This window comes from Python bivittatus, unplaced genomic scaffold (assembly GCF_059951505.1).
Source record: "Python bivittatus isolate LINGU-HERP-01145 unplaced genomic scaffold, Pbiv_v1 ctg000960_np1212, whole genome shotgun sequence".
NCBI lineage: Eukaryota > Metazoa > Chordata > Lepidosauria > Squamata > Pythonidae > Python > Python bivittatus.
The window spans coordinates 415,226-438,111 of record NW_028277124.1 but is presented as its reverse complement, the minus strand read 5'-3'; the positions used below and the strand labels follow the sequence as shown (position 1 = coordinate 438,111).

Genomic DNA, 22,886 nt, shown 5'->3' with positions numbered 1-22,886 from the left:
TACGATTTCCACATCCGAGCAAAAGGCAAGAGCTACATGGTGACCCTGATTCCCTGCACTTAGTAGATGCATTATTCATGTAGAAGAGCTTTGATGTCAAAATATTACTTTGAGGCTTGCATCAAATGGATTGGTCAAGCAAATGCATAACATACACTCAAGCACAGCCTTTAAAATAGAAGTGCTTCTCTCTGAAGATTGGATGAACTGAACTGACATGTTCATGTAACAAATGGGAATTTACCACACTTTTTCTATATTTGAAAAATGAAACAGTTGTTAATAATGCAGCATTTAAAAAGCCATCTGGAAAAAGTAACTTAAACATCTTCCCCTCCCCCACCCCCAAAAGGTTGGATTGAAGTGTTTAGGATTCCTGAAAAGTATTTTAAAGGAAGTCAGCCAAAAGAGGCATTCTACTCAGATTGTTCTGAAGAACCGTATTTCTGTCATTTAAAAATATCTTTTTAAATTTTATTTTACATATTGTTTCCCAGGGAGGTCCAGCAGAAACTGACCCTTCCTTCTTTTGAAAGGGAAGTTCAGATGTCTTTATTCATGCTGGCATTTGACTTTGATTCAGGCTGATTGGATTTACCTTAACAATATGGATGGAGTTGATGAAGTTACAGCATTTCAATTAGTTTTGTTGTTTTCACTATAATTTAGTGTTGTTGGATGCTTTGGATTTCCACTAGGTAACCCAACCAAGTCTTTACGATTAGCTTCTATAGCTGTTCTGCCCTTCTTATATTCTCATTTTCAGTCGGTGATCTGTAATTTTCTTTCGTTGAGTTTGATCCCAGCTCAGCTTGTGATAACATTGTAAACAGTTGCTTCCCGCCTTATTTTTCTTGAAGTAGCTGCCAACTCATTTGGCATTCAACAATGGCTGAACTAATTCTTGAATATTTCCATAGAAAATGCATATATTGTCTAATATATTTAATTACAACTAATCCATCAAGCGCCATTCATTAGAAGGAGTTAAACTTTTCCTCGGCTTGTAAATTAAGCTTTCTTTGTAAGGTTTACCCCATTCGACTAGAGAAACTCTCGTGACACGTGTGTTCAACAAAGAAGTTTACTCAAGCATAACGTACATAATTACAGACAAAGCCAGGACTGGCTTGGCAAATCTTACAATACAATTTATAGTCCCCCCCCCCGTTCCCGCGCTTTGCTCCATTGCTTGGTTACAAATCACCCGCAGTAATCCCCCCCTTCACCGAAATGGCAGATTCAGTTCAGTTCTTTTGTCTCTTGATTGCTTTACCCCACTGGCGTGGTTGTAGTCTTCATTGGGTCTTTCTGTTGCGTGCAAAGCCGGGGTTTCCCAATCACGTGCTGATTGCTTTGCCTCCGGCCGCTGCTCACTCCTTTGTCTACAGTGGCCGAGGCTAATTGGCGCCGATACAAAATATCCGCTTTGCGGTTTTTAGTTAAGCGGTCCCAACTGGCCCATTAATCGGTTCGCAGTTTTCCCACTTCCCCTTTTTCCTTTGCTTGTGCTCAGGCAGTGGAACTGACTCAGCGCGGCTGGGCAAGTCCCTAGCCATGCCGCACCGGCTGAATCTGACATTCCTGAGGATGACCTCTTTTTTTTCTTCTTCTATAGTTTTATAGGATGCTTTGCATCTTTATATTCTTTTTCCAAACCTCTGTGCAGAGTGATAACAGGAGTGAAATTGTTGGTCTTTGGTAGAACTATCCCTCCTATAGTTAGCTAGTTGTGCACACCAGTGCATTACTACTTATGCACACCAATGCATATCAGGAAGATGGAAAAGAAAAAAAGAGGCAGAAGGTAAAATAAATCAGAAAGGAAATATCTAGTGTTTGGGAACTGGGAATAATATCTTGCATGCCACAGAAATCCAAAGACGGCACTGTGACAAGGCAAGTATGAAAAGTGCAAGGCTTTCTGCAAGCAGCAATGCAGTTAGTACTGTCATAGGGCCACAATGAAATATGAGTGAGTCTGTAACCATTCTACCAACTGAGGCCCTGCAAGGAAGGAAACAATGGCAAATATCCTGATGTGCCAAGAAAACTCACAGAAAGAAGGTCAAGAAGAATGTTATGTTGCTGGAAGATGAGATCCTCGTCTGGTCTTTGGGGAAGAGCAAAGAGCTTCATCAAGTAGGTCTAAGTAGTGTGATGGGACTGGATCAAAGCCTTTGGGAAGTTCAGTTGCTGGTGGAGCCAGAAATGAAAGAAAAGCTCAGAGGTTATTGAAAACACTGAGGATATAATACTCACACACACTTATTCAAATAAATAAATGTTATAAAATCCATCAACTTCTCTATATATGTTATCAATTAGTGAGTTTTACACTATGGGAAAGAACATCTTACCTTTAGATTAGATTTTGTTTAGTAGAAATGCCAAAAAGAGAGTTGAAAAAAAAAGTTATTGTGTTGCAAAGCTTAAATTGCAAATGTGTAAAAGAGAAGGAAAGAGATGATCTGGCCATCATATTTAATATTCTGGGGGCATTATTGTATTGGAATATAGAGGTGTGTCACATACATTAATTGGTTTGTTCAATGTTGTCTTCAGATCAAAATAATATTTTAACTACAAAATCTGACTTCATGTTGCATTTCAGTCAAGTATCTTTCAGTACCATTTATGATGAAATGTTGTGGGGAAGGAGCTGTCATTCCATTCTGGACTACAGACTATTGGAACTGATTGTATCTGACTGACAAGATCTACCATGTTTGGCAGTCTTATTTATATATTGTCTCCACAAGGACTGTCAAGCAGGGAAATTTTTACTCTGACTCCATTTCAATTCAGTTATTTTATAAATGATGTAATGGCTGGAGAAACAAGAGCTGATATGTTCTATATCTGATGAGTCAAAAAGGTTGTTTTAGTGTAACATGCTGTGTAATATATTCTGACATCCACAAATAAGCAATATTGCACAAAATTCCTTGTATTTTGCATTTTTAAAAAAAGCCAATTAATTTTGATAACAATATGTTGGGTTTGTTTTCTTTCTATGTAATCTTTGCCCTCTCCCCTTCATAACCAAATGTCACACTGACTTTGGCAGCTAATCAAATTATTTAGGAATTCTTTAATCTGTTCTTGTAATTGGTCCACACCTACTTAGGCTGAAATCAGAAAGGTCATAGACCATTTCCTTTTTAGATTTATATGTAGGCAATCAGACCTTGCCCAGTTTGAAACATTTTTGATTAAAGAAACCACTGTATTCTGCACAGGTGTCTGCAGGTTATAGTCAAAAAGTCAACATGGCACCACGATGGCATATGTAACACCTATAAAAACCAGGCAGAGCTTTGATTGCACTGTTGTGATCACCCTCTTGACACCCCAGGTATTCTGCACAGCACTAAGAAGTGTCTCCTACAGGGTCATACAAACCTGAATATTTTCAAAATATGATTCCTAGGCTTGGGAACTCCACAAGTTTGATATTAAATCCCTAGACCTGCACATATATAATTATCTGATCAAGTTATTTGTGACACCATAATATAGACTGCTTAAAATATACCTATAAGAAGAGAAGTGTCTGTATTTAGAGCTGAACTGAAACAACTGACAATGAGAAGAAACTTCATGGGGTAACAGTAGAGAGAAATTTCAGGAATGAAATAATTTTTGACAGTATATACAGTAATGGGAGTGGCAGGCTTTTTTTAAAATCCCCCACACCATTTGAATGTTGAAAATTCATACCATGCCATTCTTCTAGACATTGAAAGGGACGTTCTAAACAAATGTTCTCTCTTCTGTTTCGGTCTATATATGGCTTGCTTGTCGTTCACATTAGGTTTCTAAAAAATAGGCTCTTTAATGGTGCTGATCAATATTTCAGCCCTTGCTATCAAGGTGATTTATTAATTAGAATTTGTTTGCCCTATTTTTAGGTTGTATGCATTCAAATTAATTTAAAGCATCATTCAAGCCACTTCTTTATGTTTGTCTTTTCTATTTTTCCCTTTTCCCTTTTTTTCTTTTTCTTTGATTTCTTTCTTTTTTCTTCTTCTTCCTTGCTTTATATTAGTTTGTGTTAGTTTTTAGCTTCTTGTTTAAAAGCTTTAATAAAAATTATAGTAAAAAATAATTTAAAGCATCATTCTATAAACAGCCTCCTCTTCCTACCTTATTCCCTAGAAATCATATTTCCATGAACCATTCAGTCAAGAATGTCAAGATAATGTCTGAAAGCAATTCGTTGCACTAGCTGCTTCCTCAGTTTATGCAAATAGTTGATTTCAAATTCTACATTCTGTCCTCTAATATTAGCTAAGAATAAATAATAAACACTGGAACTCATTTTGATAAACTGAGGAAGTACCTGATTCTCATAAAGACCAAAGAGGAATCTTATTGCATCACTTTGGGTTGCAAACTAAGCCTTCAGATAGTGATTGCAATTGGCTGTCAATTCTTGTAAAAGAAGGGGGTCCTTCAAATATGTAAATATGCTAAACCCTTTAAGGATTTCATTTTCAGACTTTTGCCATCAGAAATACAGTAACAACCTTCCTCAATTCAGTGTGCTCCAGATGTGTAGGGACAGCAATTCCCAGGTTTCTCACCCAAGCAATACATCCAATGGGTAGGTGGGAATTCCATTGCCATCCAGGAATTTGGGAAATTATAGTCTCAAATTATCTGAGGGCATCAGGCTTGGAAAGGCAGTTTTGTGTGGTTCAGATGTAGCCTACATGAGTGAAGCCAGAAGAGCAGATGGAAGGGTCTGAAAGAATCTCGAAGTTCATAGGAGAATGTCTTAGCCTGCGGAGAATCATGAAAACAATAGCAAAAACAATACCCATGTCTTGATCAAGTCCCATTTGTCACTTGGTTTAATAGAAATAATAGAGGATGTGTACCTCCAACTTGATATCAGCTTCAGCATTCCTGCTGCAAAAGGTTGTTTTTTTTTTTTGCAAATCCTATATTTAGATCAGTAACAAACATTCTCTGAGAATGACACCTTTCTTAGGAGATACTGTTACTCATTGCATTCTAACCTTTCTACAAGAATACCACAGAACCCTAATTCTCAGTCTACTCTTTTTTTGCTTTATTTAACAGCAGGAAAAAGCCAGAGAGTGGCCCCAAAGATAAATGGTTGGCTCAAAGCTGTGACTCCATCAGGAGAGCCAAGTATTAGAGAAGAAACTGCAAAAAGACTATGTTTCATGGTTTACTGCAGGGAAGCTTTAACATGGTCCAAGAAATGAAGAGTGTTATTTACAATGTTTTCTTCCAGGTTTGGCATGAGGAGCAGTAGGAAATATTGGATTCAGCTCCGCAGTTCTGTTTGCCGTGGGTGATGTTCTAGCAAGTAAAATTCTCTGTGTAAAGTTTAGTAACTTCTACTTGTGTCAGATCTAATCCAAGTCTTCTTAAAATTCCTGGTAAATGACTGCCCAGAGTAATGTTAGATGAGACAAGAGGGTTGCTGGTGTTCAGCTAGCATGCACCTGACTTCCAGATCTTATTCCTTCCTCCATGTCGCTAACTATCTCCAAGATGGGGCTATTGGGTATTAAGTATAGCCAGATTTTTTGTGAAATGAAACATGTTCTTAAACTTTTAAACTTCTCTCACAAAAATTTAACCTTTTCTTAAAAGCAAGAGACTAGAAAAATGCCTTTTCCTCTAAAATGTGTTAGAGGGTTCCCACTTCGTTCTTATTTTACAACAGTCTTCTGAGATTTTTAAGCTGAATGATAGCTAAATGACAGATCTATGATCACAAAATGAATTTCATGATCATGGCAGAATTAGGAACCCAGACACCACTGACTTAGCTTAGCATTAACCAGTAAACCACTCTGGTTGTCTTTAAAATAAATGAATGCAAGAATCAGTAGGCAGACAAGGATCTTAGACTTCCAGGGAAGAAATGGTGAACTGAAGACAGCTCTGGTAAATGCAGAGCTGACGACTGTGGTGGAAATGAAGAGCTGGCGAGTAGACCAGCTTTTTGTAATTCCTCTCCAGACAAGGAGAAGACTTGAGATCGCCCACAAGTGCTCCAGACAGTTGATCCTCATGAGGAGACCACAAGACAGAGGCCTCTGGTGGGTTTAGAGTTCTGGGAGAAGAGGGAATAGCCATATTGCTCAAACCACAAGCAGCTCCTTCAAAAGGACACTAAGTTCGCATACTTTCTTTTCTAATAATTTTCAGAAATTGCTTGTTAACTGCTCTTTGGCTATTGAGAACCTTTAGATCGACAAGTCTGAAAACACCATGTGAGGTTCCTTCAATCCTTAATGAAAGAAAATTTAAATACAAGTTTAAGGATTTAATGGGGGGGGGGGGCGGGATAAACAGCAAAAGGGTGATTAGAACTTTGATTTTGAAAAGTCACAAACAGACTAAGGGTCTAGATGGATTTGAAATTAAATTTTAGAATTAATTATAAGAATCCTTCCCATGGGAAAATGCTGTTGTTTTGAATTTCTTTACAAAAAAGATGATAGGATGGGACTTTGAAATTTGGACACTAGAGGGAACTAGAAGGAACTAAAGATTACAATTAAAAATTGGTTTATTTGATCCAGGTTAAAATAGATATGTTGTTATCTCTGGTAACCCTTAATGGACTTTTGCTGTCCATCAGGTCTGAAACGAGGATTTAAGGATTTGTTTATAGATAAGAGATAGGATATGGGAATAAGAGAGAATTTGTTCTATTTTAAGAGAAGGTGATAAGTTACTAAAATTGTTTACACTTTTGATAAAGGGGGAATTTATATTTTGACATACTTTCTCAATGGATGTTAATTCTTGAATTTCTGCTCAGATTGATATTTTCTTGTACTTCAATCAATAAACCCATGTTAACATTTCTACAGTTGTTACGAGTATAAAAAAATAACTACATGTGATGTTGCCTTGTACCACAATCACGTTGCTAGTTCTGTTCTCTCTCTCAAGGCCAGCCTTTCATTTGACCATTCTTCTATATCAGTTGAGCCAATACACAAAATACAGCTAAATCTGAATAATACTATGGAGAATTTACAAAGCTATAGAAAGAAATTTTATATAAAGAATTTCTTTATATATTTATTTTCTTTTTATTTACTATATTCTTATCTTTCTTCCTTTTCTATTTTTCTTTTTCTTTTCTGCACTCTCTATTTTGTCTTTTTATTAGTTTTTATCTTTGTAATTGTAATTTTTAATAAAATCACTGTTATAAAATAGGCAGACAAGGACCTTCAATGGCATGTAAGATATTAATGCATTCAGTGATTATTTTTGAGCCAGTATAAGCAGAGTCTTATTTAAATGTGATGAATAATGGGGAAAAAATCTGTAAATGTAGTCTACTGAAAGAAAGATTCATAGATCCCAGTTCAATCTCATATACTCATACGCAAGAAAACATTTTTAAAATGTAGCTAATACATGTAAAGTATACAGCCTTAAAACTCCTTCCTTATAATTACATTCAAAGAGTCTATCATTTTAAAGTGTCCCCATTTTGCTGCTGTGAATGAGGCAGCATTCCTCATTCTTCCAGCCATGGTGTCTGATGTAAAAGCAACACCATTTATCGTGTAACAGGGTTTCTTTTCTCTCTCCTTTATATGCATTTCCTCCAAATCTGCCCTGAAGGGTCCCCCATAATCTCCAGCAAGGGCTGGAAGAAATATCCATTCTTCCAGTGCTGATCATCCCATTGGTAAATAGCTAGTCTTGGATTTCATGCTAACCCTCTGTATTCCCATCTCACAACAATCATTTAATTAAAGTACACAGCTTCTATTACAGCCTGTTGCTGTTTTGAGCAAAAGATGTGCATAGGTGACATACTTTGGAGAATTTACAAAGCTATAGAAAGAATTGATTTGGTATGCCTAATTATAAAGTTTCTTACGCCTCAGGCAATAAGTCACTCATTTATGGGGAATTATACAGTAACAAGAGTTCTACCACTGTGGAGTCCTTAGTGCTCTCTGAGCTTGGTTGCTTGCCTACAGAAGTTTGCTTGCTTACAGACACTTATTAGCACTGATGATGTTACCTAGTCAGGTAATAAAACGTTTGCAAGCAAACAACCAAGCTCAGAGTGCAGCAAAGACTCCACAGTTCAACCATGAGAACTACATACAGGTAGTTCTCAACTTACAACCACAACTGGGACTAGAATTTCCATCATTAAGCTATGTGGTTGTAAAGTGAGAAGTCACGTGACCGCATCGGTTAGCGACTGCAATCTTGACAATTCCCCTTGCCATGACAGTTTTATGCTGTGCTGCAGCTCAGGGGCTTCTTGCAGCCCCAGAACTGTTCAGTTCTAGGGCTGCTTGCTGCCCCACAAGGTAGGGTGCAGGCAGTGAAAAGGGCATAGATGGGGGGAAGATAGGCAGGTGGGGGGAGTTGAAGTGCCCCTGCAGTCATGAGTACGTGCAGGCTGCCTAGCACCTGAATTTTGATCATGTGACTGGGGGTGTGCTGCAACAGCTGTAACTTCAGGCGTGGGTTGTAAGTCCCTTCGTTCAGCGCCATCATAACTTTGAACGGTTGCTGAACGAATGGTTGTAGGTCGAGGACTACCTGTATATTATCTTCTTGTCTATTGGAGTTCTACCACCAAAATTAATGTTGTGAGATTGGCCATTGGTTAGATCTGTACTCATTCTCTCCTTTTGGACTCAATTCTTCCCTTGGAATGATGAAGGATGGCAGTATTTATTATTTATTTAAAACATATATATGACTGCCCAACTCAACCAAGGTGACTCTGGGTGGCTTACCAAAAAGAAAAAGAAAAAATCCTAATGAAAAGAATACAGAACTGCAATATATGCACCTAAAAACAGTAATGAAACAATAAAACAATAAAATGGTGATCTATACAGCAATAACACCATCATCCAATTGGGGCTGCAGCACATCATGATCCAAAGGCTGAGGGAACAGTCCAGATCTTGACAGCCTTTCTAAAGGCCAGCAGGACTGGGGCCAAACACATCTCAGTAATGTGGAGAAAGATGAGAAAAAAGGAAAGAAAAGTGTCTAAGAGCTTATAAAAAGAACTAAATAGGGCCCATTTTGAGACATGTTATTCATTTGTAAAAAAAACTATTTGCCTTCAACAGTTTTCCATCTACTAGTTTTCTCAAACTGTCATCTCCTCATTCACCTTGAAATTTCACTTTGAATAAGATTCAGTGGTAACTCTACTTACCTGATGCTACATAAAATAAATAATGGGATGAGCAGAGTTATTACAGCGTTTGTAACTTGAGGAAATTTTCATTGCCTCAGTGGTTTTAATTCCTCTTGGAGCAGTCTTTCCACTTCCTTTTCAAAAAAGAAGAAATGGGAATATGGTTTGCCAAGATAACAGTCGGCAAAATTATAGGAGAAGCTGAGACCTTTTGTCTTAATACAATCCCATAAGCACTTAACGTGAAAATAGAAAAAGACTACAGCAGGCTTTGTTGTGCATTTCTGACTTTAAACAAGAATTTGAATGTTAGTTGTCATTCAACTGAATGTTGAATTGAATGGAATCTGCTGAAATCTGCTTGCTTTATATGTACGCATTCTATAAATGGTTGCTTTCTCCCTGAAAGGTGTATCAGAAACTTTTACCAGACTTTTAAAGCAGAACATTTTATACCAACCTGTGCAGAACCTTCACAGAATTTTTTTAAATAACTGTACTTCCAGTTCATCCACCTGGTTCTGACCAGGCTTCGTACATGACAGGTAATTTCTATGACTAACTAAACTTGAAGATCGATACTTGCCAAATGTTTTTAAAGTCTAGCAGGTATTAAATGAGCCTATCGCTTATATAAATTTAAATAATTTCTCATTTAAAATAAGTATTTCAGCTTGAAACCTCTTATTTCTTATTCATTTAGTACAGAGAGTTGTAATTCTCAAATAGGAGTTGCATTGTATGAACTTTTTAAAAAATAGTACAATTGGCAACGTATGGCTGATATATCAGGGTCATATTAGGCTGGGAAATTGAGTTTAAACTCTTATCCCATGTTTTCTTTCTAATAAAAATCACGTCTCCAAAGCTGTTGTTTGCATGGGAAGAACATTGTCAAAGGTATACGGTTGGTTTCTGCTCTCAACTGGACTGAATAACGTAGAAGATTGATGGGGTGAAGTGCAGGAAAAAAAGAGGAGAGGAGAAGAGAAGAGGACATATTAGAAAAGCATAAACATTATATCAATAGGTTCCCATAACTGAATTTTCCCCCTCATTAGAGGATGCCAGAAGTTGACTCTTAGCCCTAGCATGAAGCTAAGGATTTATAAGCCAATCATTAGCTCTCCTCTTTTGGAATCTTTTTCACCCTTCTTCTGTATTAGTCCCCATCACAGCATATAAGATATATGTTTGTCACAATACTGAAGCAAACCTACTTTCTGTTTATTTACATATGTGATTCTGTTTCCTGTAAGAAAATAATAGACTAGATATAGCCATTCCCACAATTATTTGGAGAAACTATACTTTCGCTAATAGTTGCAGACACATTATGGATTATTTTGCAAATCTCAAACTCACAAGAGACAAGTTAAACTACAGGCTAAACTAGCCAGTTTTATTCATGAGCTAATTATTGTGCATTACAACTAGCACTGTGGATTATCCATGGTGCTGTAGTCAGCAGTGATACAATATTTTGTGCCAACCTGCATATTTTGTTGACAAGGAACTATAATATTGCAAATGCAATTGTTGCATAACACAGTTATGGAACTAAATCATTTTAGTTACTAAAGGAGGATATAAAATATATTTCAAAGAAAACCACTATATTCAGGTCTGCAGGTTCTAATACATAATACAGTAGAGTCTTGTTTAACCGACCTTCGCTTATCTGCCATTCCGTCTTATCCGACTCCCCTAAAAAAAAAAACACGCATAAATCGGTGATGAAAAAAGTGTCCCACTTGTTTGCAAGCGTGAGTGTACTCTTTCTTGTTGCTCCTGATGGTGCGGCGCCGCAACGCAAAAATAGATTGCAACAGGAGCAGCAGGCGTGCGCGTCTAGCCTATGACTCATGTGTCGGTCATGTCTCGCCTTTCCTAATGGTCGCTCAGTGCAGTTTGTTATTGTATGTGGATCGTTTTTTCTTTTTCTTTTTTTACCACACTCAATTGTTACTGTGTGTTATCCAACATTTTCGCTTATCCGATGTTCTGCCGGCCCGTTTATGTTGGATAAGCGAGACTCTACTGTATATACTTTCAAAATTCCTTTGCATCAGATCGTTGATGTAAGGAGCCCAGATGCATTGCCTTTGATGGATAGTGGATGTCTGAGACTTCAGGTTTTCCTCCATCTTCTGTCTTAGACCTGTTCTTTATGTTCTGTAGAATGAGATGGTAACTTGCTTGGTGCTAAATGATACTTACACTATATAGGTACTTCACTGGCCTCTCCGGAGAAGGAATTCCACAAAATGGATGGTCTTACTGAGAAAGCCCTAGTGGGAAATCTTCTAAAATCAGAGGCGAAGTAAAAAAAAATACAACTACAGAAAAACAAAGAAAGATAAATATTATATATAGAAAACCCTTTTTAAAATAATAAATAAACTATAATTATATGGAATACTATTATTCCATTATGTCACTAGAGAGCCGACTCATAGGCACAATGCACGCACATATTGTCAATATAAGATTGTGAAACTGGGGTCACACTTTTTTTTCCCAATGCTGAGCTCCATACTCCGTAAATCCATAATTCTTCATATTATGATAAATTCCAATTGTTGATATGTAATTAAAAATACATTCACATTTTCAGATCGTATTTGGATTGAGCTGGTCAATAAATCTCAGATATAAATAAATGGATATTGCATCAAAATGGGACAATGGTGACTAAGTTCATTACATACATACATATATATGTTCATACATATATATCACCCATTTCACACTTCTAACATGGTAAGGTTGATAACCAGTCCTTTATAAACATTCTCTAGGGTGTCCCATAAATGTGGAAAAAACAACTTATATTGAATTATTCTTATTTCAAAATCATAAGAAATATATTTAATCTTCTTTAAGGCCCTTAGCCATTAATTTATTTATATAGGATATTTCAATACTTTGTCCCAGAGTTCTTGTAAATAACTTATATCCACCTTAGCAATACTATTCAATTATTTATTTAAAAAATACTGTAGAGCTATAATAATCCAACTCACATTCCTATACTGAAAATAATTTGGGAGTTTCAAACGTTATTAGTGTGTATTGTCAAAATTGTGAAATCAAGGCATATAAATTTGTGTGCGTGTGTGTATGCATGCATGCACATGTTTTCAGGTCATTGTTGACTCCTGCCGCCTGTCTGGACGAGTCCCTGGAGTTTTCTTGGTAAGATTTTAGAAGTGGTTTGCCATTGCCTTTTTCCTAGGGCTGAGAGGGAGTGACTGGCCCAAGCTGGCTTCATGCCTAAGGTAGGATTAGCACTCAACAGCCTTCCGGTTTCTAGCCTGATGTCTTAACCACTACACTAAACTGGCTGTCTTCTAATATAATGCAATCTTGTAATTTTAGATAATCCAATTTCCTCAAACGCCTAAAAACTTTGGCCATAAACTGATCTAAAGTATTAATATTGCTATTTGCCCATGACATCCAAAAACAAAGTATTTATATCCATGAAGAAAAAAAAATTGGAATAATTATTGCCAGAATTCAAGCAAGAAATGAAATACCAACTTCTACAAATTTCCCTAGAAACATTGGAAGCAATAGGAAGTATAAGAGATTTATTCCAGTTAACTAAATAATTTGATAAATTACCAAACTGTCATACAATATCAATCACATTTGATATAAAAATACATTATTATCAGTTACACAAATACATCATTGTATAATAGCACTTTATGTTCAGCCACTATTATACTCAAAGTGTCTTCCACTTGTCTAATAAGGCAGATAAATGATTTCTATATTAAATTAAAAATAAGAGATAAAATATACCCTTGATAAGTTCCATGAGTCATCTTGATAGATGATGATTCCACTTATAATAATATTAAGAGAAAGAGCAAGTACCACATTGATTTAAAAAAAAAGAAGGAAATTGATATTTAGAAAAAAAATTGGTCACAGATTCCCACCATATCATATCCATTTTCACATCCAAAAGGCCCTCACTGCTGATTTCAATTTTTCTGAATAAACATTCAGAATATCAGCTAGCAATGTATATATTATCAGATTCTTGGCAATCTTTTATAAAACCAGATGAGGCAGGATGGATACCTGAATATTGACTGTAAACGTGTGCCAGAGTTGCTATCAATATTTTTGCGCTGACACTTTACAAGTAAATTGGATGAGGGTTTGTTTTCAACATCACAATTATATAAATTCACTGAAGGACTTGGAAAAACTTTGATATCATTCTAGACCTCCAGTAATATTGGGCTAATGAACACAATATATGTCACAGATCAATCGGTAGGATAACCAGCCAGACAGGGATATTTTCCAGTTTTTAAACATTAATGTATTTCTTATTTGGTGGGGAGATAAACATGCAGCTAAATAGACAACTTAATCATCTGTAAGCTTAAGAAGAGCCATATTATATAACAATTGACTAATTTCTTCCTTGGTTAAATTTGACTCACTATTGTGCAATTGAGGATTTTTAATGTCAATTTATTGACTCAGAATGATAACATTCTTAATCCTGGCCAACTTCAGCAGCAGAGACAATATTACATTGTTGCAACTGTTTCAGTCAAGAGGTAATTTTGCACAACTTTTACCTCTCTTACAATATCTGCTTTATATGATTCAATGAATATTTAAGTGCTTAGAGGAAAACACATTCTTATCTCACATTCATCAGAAGCTTTATATAATTCTGTACAGATCATTTTGCATATAAGCTCAAAATATCTTTAACTTTTCAAAAATTTCTAGTTTGTGTTGCTGATTTTTCTTTTTCTTTGAAGCATAAACAATAATACAATATGCATATGTGCTGAAAGGGCTACCAAACAAACAATACATTTGTAGAATGTCTATTTATAAGGGGGAAAAAATCTTCCAACCCTTGTATCTGTTTCATAAAAAGTGGATCCACCAATAATGGTCTATTTAAATACCATAGAAAAAATTGGGATAACTCTTTCCTGTAGTAATTGATAATATTGGTAGGCAATGATCAGACATAGCCATAGTACCTACAGTATATTGCATTCATTAAACCTGTCAGCTAAGGACTGAGATTTTTAAAAAATAATTTAACTGAGAAACAAGTCTGATGCAGAGCTGAAAAAAAGTATGTTCTTTTTACAAAGGATTTTAAAAAACCTGTATCTATCAAATTAAACTTTGACATACAAGCTTGCAATACTTCCAGTGTATGAAAATTAGATTTAGGTGGGGCCAGCATGAATAGCAGAGGGTCTCCAGTGTTCCAAGAACTTTAAACCAGATACATGCATATTCTTCATCAATAGCAATGTATGCATTTCCCCCCTGACAGTCACAAAGGGGATTTCTTAGGCATAAAACAGCAGTTACACAGGAAGGGAAAATATAACTATACATTTAAATACTTTTAATGAAATTTGCTAGGGTTGTGAAGCCTGTGAACCACAACGGACACTTCATACTCCAAAGAATGAATTTTCTTCTGCTCCTCCACTCCCTCCCTCAAAAGAAAGCAATCATGGTTATGTTTTTGCTTCTTTAATTTCCAAAAGTTTCTACAATTTTAGTAAAGCCTCGTATAAAAACAGCCTTCTGCAAGTATTCTAAATATTTTTTATTGAACTCTGTTCCTTTGGATCTAGACCTCTATGCTGCCTCAGGTTAGGTGGTCATGCTGCCAGCTTCTTCCCCAGAGCAACGCTCTCAGCAGGTCTAGGATTCTCAACAATGCTTCCGAATTCTCACTCAAGAAGAACCTAATTCTGCAGGGTCATTCTCATTGTTTGACATTCCTCCAGGAGAGGAATGATAATATCAAGAATTATTTTACAGTACATGGGTTCAATTTTGGTTTTGTATTAGTAAATTAAAAAAATAAATGTTAGATCCAGGTTTCATTTGTTTGATAAATATAAATTCTCAATGAAGCCTAACACCAAACCACAATACGCATAAACTAAAACGACAGCAACAAAATGGTTAAGATTTTAAAATCTTAATAGTTTAAAAGAAAAATATTTTAACTCTTGAGTTTCTTATTTAGATCTGAATATGCCATTTCAACTGACAGGAACACAGACCATGTCTTTCTTAATGGTAAAAAAGCTGATAAACCCACAATATTAGAGCATATTTGTAATTGTGTGTGGTAATTCCATGTCATTATAGATATTATTTAGTTGTCCCATCAGTTAGATTGACAGTCTTAGACTTTCATTGTCATTAACCATTTCTACAAGTTTAGGCACAAGCAAATAAACACCTATTTTCATTTAGATAAGTTCTAAATCATGTATTTTTTGACAAATCCTAACGCAGAGTTTACTATCTTCTGTCTAGGAATGTCAGAGAATTTTGTCAGATTTCTTTTCAAGTGACATGGAATGATTTGCCAAAACAGAAGCTTTTGCAGCATGAATGAGTATACAGTTAATTGCATCTAATATTCTCTACAAATAAAACTTTCTTGGCGCCAAAATTGTGTGCACAATGTGTTTACTTGTGGAGGGTGCAAACAAAAATGGGTATATTTTTAGAAAGTTATAAACAAAAATCCATATATTAGGAAAACATGTATACTCTATGAGTACAAATCTGTTTGCTTCTGAAAGTTGCAAATGTTTTGTATCTTCTTAAAAAAATTATAATTTTAATAGAATGAACTAATGCTTGCATGTGTATGATATTGACATATATTGGATGTAGATAGACCTCTGCATCCTTATTTATAATCAGAACCATCATGTTTCCAATGAAGTGGTTACTTCCTAATTGCAAACGGTATTTGTTTTAAGAGTGTGTTAGAAATCAGGTCTAGCAAGCATTTTGGGAGAAATTATATTATCTCCACCTTGACTTTGTAGTACATCAAATTGTCTCAAGTTGTGTATTTTGCATCAAGGCAAGATAGGAATTAGCAAATACTTTACTATTATGGGTCTAGTATTATTTACTATTATCTATTCTATTATGATGGTATTTGTATATTGCTGACTCTACATGGATCTACAGTGGTTTATGGAAACATAAAAACATTTCATTAAAAATAAAACTATACCCTCCCTTGATGTCCACTACTAGCCACAGTATAAATCAAATGTTCTTCAGAACAGTTAATCATCATCGCTGTATATTGTTACAGTCAAAAGACATTTTATAGAGTAGACATACATGGATTAAAATAATAATTATATATATCCTAAGACCTAAAACAAATGCTAATACCGGTAGTCCTTGCTTAACAACACTAATTGGGACTGAAAACTTCATCATTAAGTGATAGGGTCATAAGTCGAAAAACCACATGACTGCACTGCTTAGCGCTGGCAGTTCCCACAGTCCTGGTTAAGCAAGGACCAAGTGGGTCATTAAGTGAGTAACTCACGTGACTGTGACTTCTGACTTCCTACCAGCTTCCCCATTGACTTTGCTTGTGGGAAGCCAGCATGGAAGGTTGCAAATCACAATCATGTGACTACGTGGATGCTGTGATGGCTGTAAGTACAAGGACTGATTGTCACTACCACTCATTCAGCACCATCGTAAGTTCAAAGGGTCACTGAAAGAGTGGTCATTAAACGAGAAACACCTGTAAGGCAATGTAATAAAGTATGCAAGAACATGGCTTCTTGAAACCTTCCCAACATTTAATAGCTCCACTCTGGGTCATATGATCAGGAGGGAGGAGGGACAGTCACAGGAGGGAGACTGTGAGTTCTAGTTCTGCCTTAGGCATGAATTCAGCTGGATGACTTTGGGCAAGTCATTCTTTTTCAACTCTAGGAAAAAGGCATGGGCAAACTAGTTCTGAAATGTTGCTAAGAAAACTGCATGGACATGTCCATATAATTGCCAAAGGTTAAGACTGACTTGAAGGTCCATAATATATATATTGTTAAAGTAAATATAAGTACAAAATTATTGCTGAGAAATATCCTGTGTGATCACATGGTTACTCCATAAAACTTTAGGAAACAAGCTATAACTTTCTAAAAGGCTTAGCATTGTAACAGTTGTTAAAGACATACAGACAACCCCTCTCATTAAATAAGCCTAAAGCCTATCTGTCCTCAGTGGTCCTATGATAATTGGTTAGTCTTATTTAATACCAGAAAAGCTGTTCTTTCTGCCAGTTATTGAAGGGAAACCTTTCAATACTTCTAGATTTTTGTCCTGTAAAAACTGTTGTTTTTCCCATTGATTTCATTAAAAGTTATTTAGAGAGTAATTGCACTGCATTATTGTCACAATTTTATTACACCTTGTATGTCTTAATTTATATACCATCCAGACATTTTTGATATGGGATTTAAGAGATTGATAGATTTAAACATGAAATGAAAATGTTGGTTTGTTCATGGACCATGGACCTGCCCATCCAGTCAATACGTGAAGCACGTGATGGGAAAAACAAGCTTGAGATTTCCATAGCTGGATTTGCACATTGTGATAAAGTGTGATTTGTGTAACTATAGTTTATTGAATAAGACATTATCATCTGACTTCATACATCATGCTAAGACAAACCATGGTTTTTATAAAGTACAGTGTTTAGGCTCACAAAACAGCCTATGACATCAACATGTCTTTAGCCAGTTAATATGTCCATACTGGCTCACATCTGCCCTGTGGTTAAAGTAACAGATCTGCTCATTTGACAGATTTCAATCCATAGTTGACAAGTAATAGCAGCACCATCAACCCAAAACTTTCCTCTGCACATATTTATGCTCCCCTGAACGAAAAGCTACTATTAAAATGATTTCTGCATTATACACACCTCATCAGTTCAGTATTGCAGGAGAAGGGCATGATTCCATCCAGGAAGATTTTACAACACGTTAATGCATTTCCTTTCTATTTTGTGCTTTGGGGTGATTCATCATCACTATGGAGGCTACCAAGTGGAGTAAGAGCTTCTCAATTCTAATATTGACAAGATTGCCACGTGGAAAGAGGACAAATAGTTTGCTTCCTTGTTTTAATTAATGCTAAATGAATATATATCTATAACAAGGAAGCAGAGTCATGTTCTGTGCAAAAGAACTGCATTGGTAGCGGCTAATCATGACATAAGTGGCATTCAGGAATTGTCCTTGAACCTTCTGCAGACAACATCTCACTGGTAACAGTCATGCTGTCTTTAGTTGGGGGGGCATCATCCTTTTCTTGCCACCCCCAGTGGCAATATATTGCTGTTTGGTTCCCAATGAGCTCAGGGAAAAATATGCTTCTGAACTTCTTGATTATTTGTTTGATGAATATTTAAACTCAATAAATATTTTATGATAATGTTATCTTCAGGCCTCAGTTCTGAAGTTGAGGAAGTGACAAAAGAAATAGTAAATAACTTATATTCCACATGAAGCAAAAGAAAGAAATGTAAGATGATAAAAATACATAGCTAATATGGGTGGTAAATAAGTCCGGGGTGGCTAAAACATACTGAACATTTCAGACATTGTACTGAGATGTCACTTAAAAGTATACTACAATGGAATAGACTTCAAGCAAGCAAGAAGCAATTAGGCCAATTAGGCCAATTAGGATAAAGCATAATAGAAGCAATGGGTTAATATATTTTAAAAATGGAGAGGTGGGGGCGTCAGACCTTTGAGGTGGTCCAGTTCAGGAAACAGATATGACAGGAATGCTCTTTATAGAACTAAGGTAGAATAACAGAATCTTGAAAGCCTGTCCAAGTTCTTCTCAGACCCATCTTATATTAAACAAAATCAAGGTAGGGTTATCATGATTAGTTCTCCTCACACTTCCTTCCATCTCAGGACTGCGTAATCTCTTCTCTAAATCCCCCTTTAATGGCTAATTTTGTTAACGGCATATCTTATTTCATGGGCAATTTTAATTAGTAATTATTCATTCAATTAGGAAATTATATTTTTGTACTGGCTCAGCCTTTTTGGGGGGGGGGGCTGTTTATTTTGGCAGGTGTAGATGCATATATGCACACACATATACAAGCATGCCACAAGCCCACATTTATTGGAGGGTAAACTGGGCATTACAAAGGATTTTTGTTTAGTTAACTTCCTCTTTTTTGTTGCTGTTAATTTTCCTTTGCGGGGAGGGCTTGTCTTAAATTGAGAGTTGTTCTCTGTTTGGGTAAACATGGTACATATTAAATGTATAATGATAGCTAAGGATTATTGATTGATTGCATTTCTATCCTGCCTTTTTTCAACCCAGAACATGGTTGCAACATGGACAGCCTAAATGCAGTCAACTCTGTACAAACGCACCGTGGAAAAAATAGGATCTGTAGAACTTTCCTCCCTTGCAAGAAGCATATGAGAGTCTTCCTGTATTCACAGCCTGATCTTGTGAATATTTGCTATGCCTACAATCCATATACTACAGGGGCCAGAAGCTGAGTTTTTTTTTTTTTTAAAAGCCCATAGTGCAAGCTTAATGATGAGGTGTCAGCAGTAAGAGATAATTATAGCCAACGTTCCCTATAGGAAGGTACTTCAAGTAAAGGGGAAAAGAAAATCCCCACAGCCTTATTGACTTTCTTTAAACTAATATTAACTTTCCTTACCCTGTGAGGAGCAGCATACTGAAAAGGAGTTAAGGATAAATTACCCACAGAGCTAATCCATCAGAGAAATCCATCCAGTATGCAGTGATACATTCTTAAGTGCAAACAAGGAACAGAAACCAAGCAATGCTCTGGTAATTAAAAGACAGGGCTATAACAGAGATTGGTCAGTATTGAGTAAGAAATCAGACAATGGAATTACACAGCATACTTAACCAAGGTTTGTTAAATAACTTACTATTGACTGATTTCACTCAACATGCTAAAAGCCTCTGGTCCCAAGTCTACCCACTTCTCTCTCAGTCCTTCACTTTAGCTATCAAGCATCTGATTTAGGAATCAGCATGACTTTGCCTACTTATCCATAAAAGTGAACAATGATGCATTTTGCATTTCCAAATGTACTGCCAGCCAATGCAGAAAGAGCACCTTCTGCTTTTCATTCTCTGGAGCAGTGTTTCTCAACCTTGGCAAACTGAAGATGTGTGGACTTCAACTCCCAGAATTCCCCAGCCAGCATAATAGCTTAATAGAAGCTGTGTCTCTGCTTTGAAAAGGCAAGTGACTGTAATCCTGGCTGATGCATTCTTGTTCAACTACCTGTGAGAGATTAACTTAAGGCTTTTCTAGGTAGGCTACCTTCCCAGAACCAACATCAAATGTTTCAGACAAAGATTTTGAGGAAAAAAACCATGCTACATCTTCCCATGAGCTGACTGATCCTGGCTTTGGCCACTCCAGTGATGTTTACTAAGCTGTATTATCTGAAGAAGAAAACCACTATGACATGTGAGCCATCTCTCTACTGAACAGTGGAGCATGCAGACATTAATCTACTAAAGTTAGTCTCCCTGAGGAGTTATTTAGGAGTGCTACCATTTGAAGTAGATTACATTAGACTAGAAGAACAAGTGGTAAGTGTCAGAATAAGGCAGTTTCACATGCTTCTACTTATTCATGTTAACAAGAATGACTAAATTATCTGAATTAATTAATCAGAGATTGCTGCCATCAAGAGATACTCATAATCCTATTAGCTTGGAGGCACAAAACCTACAATGAGGTGAAAATTATACCTAAGATGTAGATAAGGATGAATTTTTGCGGCATTCTCTCTAGGAATATAAGAAGGAATACAGGTATTGGTATGTCATTAGGTTGCTCCACACATCATGCTGATTTAGTTTTCATGGAGTCTCCCTTTAATTCTGGGAGACAAAAGAATTTAACATGGCAATCAGCCTCCCCTTTTGAAAAATTCTAACATCAAGACCTCCAAGAACAGAAAACCCTATCCAAAATGGAATGAAAGAAGCTGGTGGGGGAGAAGTTCCCTTCACTTTTTGGTTTGAAAGAGAATTTTTTTACCCCAGCCTCAGAGATAAAATACACTTCTCCCAATTAGAGGGAAGAGTTTAGGGTTTGGAGAAGCAATGAATCTAGTGTGTTTTTCAATCCTCTCCACCCACCTACAGCAAGTTTTTATAGCTCTTGGCAACCACCATGGTTCATGTTAGATTGTCATCTCAGACACGGAGTTTTTATATCTCAGAAGGAGAATTAAAAAAAAAAAAATCCTCTGGTTTTTGTGATGTCCCTCCTAGGAATTGTAAGATTGCAATGTAAGCCCAAATCTTAGGGGACTATACTAAGAAGGACTGCGCCCTCTGGTTAACTCAGCAGAAAGTGTGGCTAGTCCCTTCAGGATAAGATTTAGTATACCAGGGTGGTTTTTGCTGTGTTTTGTTGCCTGCTTTGCAGGACAGAACGAACATTTGCCTGACTTTTTTTAATTAAAAAAATTGAAATATATGCTAGATTGGGAAGTTGGATGGAAGTTGCTTTTACTTTTTAAAATTGATGTGATGAATGAGAGACCTTACCTTTTAAAAAAATATATCAATTACAATAGTCTAAGGCTCAGTAAAGAAAAGAGGCTTCTTTTCCATTACTTGCTGGGTCGACCATGAGACCATGCAAAACTAGCAGCCTTGAGTTTTGAGTTGAAACTTCAGCCATTCTTGGTATTAACGTACTGCTGATCACACAAAACAAATAGAGCAAGTAATCCTATCATATCTGGCCTGCAAATATCCAGATGACCTCTAGATGGCAGCAAAGGGATACATACAACTACAGTTCTCATTAGTAGTCTTGTATCACTGATATGGTGTCCCTAGTAGAAGGCCACATTACATACTTAAAGAACCTGAGGTCAGAGCAGAAGGAATCGCTGCAAGCAAGAACTGCTAAATCATTTCCCCCAGATCATCAGTCAACCCACATGGCAAACATACAGTCCTAACTAGAGGATGTTACAGAACTTGACTCTGTTAGTGATCCAGTGTTTCTTATTGATAATGATCCTTTTTTTATTAAAAGATTGTGAGGCAGGTAATATAGAAGATTATAAATGGTGCATTATAGAGATATATTTTCACCCTTATCTATCCTGCTTCTAATTCCCATTTATCAGTAATAATAGAGTATCTTTCACAATAGAAGATATTTTGTTTTCTTTGCTCCTGACACCTTGTAGATTAGTTATTTCTTTGTTTGTGTTATAATTAATCCACTGATAAAATACTTTGTTTTATGTGATTTCATTATTTGTATTTACTGTATATTAAATATTATGTCACAATATTCTATAACTTTGACCCCAAATCACTGTAGTGTTACTTGCCCACATCTCTTACATAAAATGCAATAAAAATAGGAAAAAAATCTATAAATTTTAATAATTTCATTGCAACTTTGAAAGCTATGTTGAAAATCAGCCATCTTCAGAATAAAAACATCCAATGATCATTCATATCACCCATGGCTTTTTCCTAGACAGAGGAAATCTCTAATCTCTCTTCTTTCATTCATCAGAAAATACTCATTCAATTTATACCATACCATGGGATTATTACAAAGTAAGGATCTTATTCTTCTGTCGGTTAAAATTTGTTTGTCAGATCAGACTAAAAACACGCAAGGGAAACAATAGATCTCCAACCATTGTCAGAACAATACTTGATATAGGTAATGCTACTCCTTAGATGTTTGCTTCAACAAGTATCTGACACTGAGATGCCTTCTCTGAACATGCAAGTTCTATTTATTTGTGAGAGTGAATAGCCACTC

At 36.2% G+C, this 22,886-nt stretch overlaps 1 long non-coding RNA gene across 2 annotated transcripts in view; it reads right to left on the bottom strand.

The window, feature by feature from the left end:
- Positions 1-1,181: 1,181 nt before the first annotated feature.
- LOC148213610 (uncharacterized) overlaps positions 1,182-22,886 on the bottom strand; it is a 66,185-nt gene continuing 44,480 nt past the window's right edge. For both annotated transcript variants that reach the window (XR_015794219.1, XR_015794218.1), the window contains 3 exons: positions 11,414-11,532; positions 9,212-9,327; positions 1,182-2,196 (listed from right to left, as the gene is read on the bottom strand). This is a non-coding gene — a long non-coding RNA (uncharacterized LOC148213610). The remainder of the gene's footprint in view (positions 2,197-9,211; positions 9,328-11,413; positions 11,533-22,886) is intronic.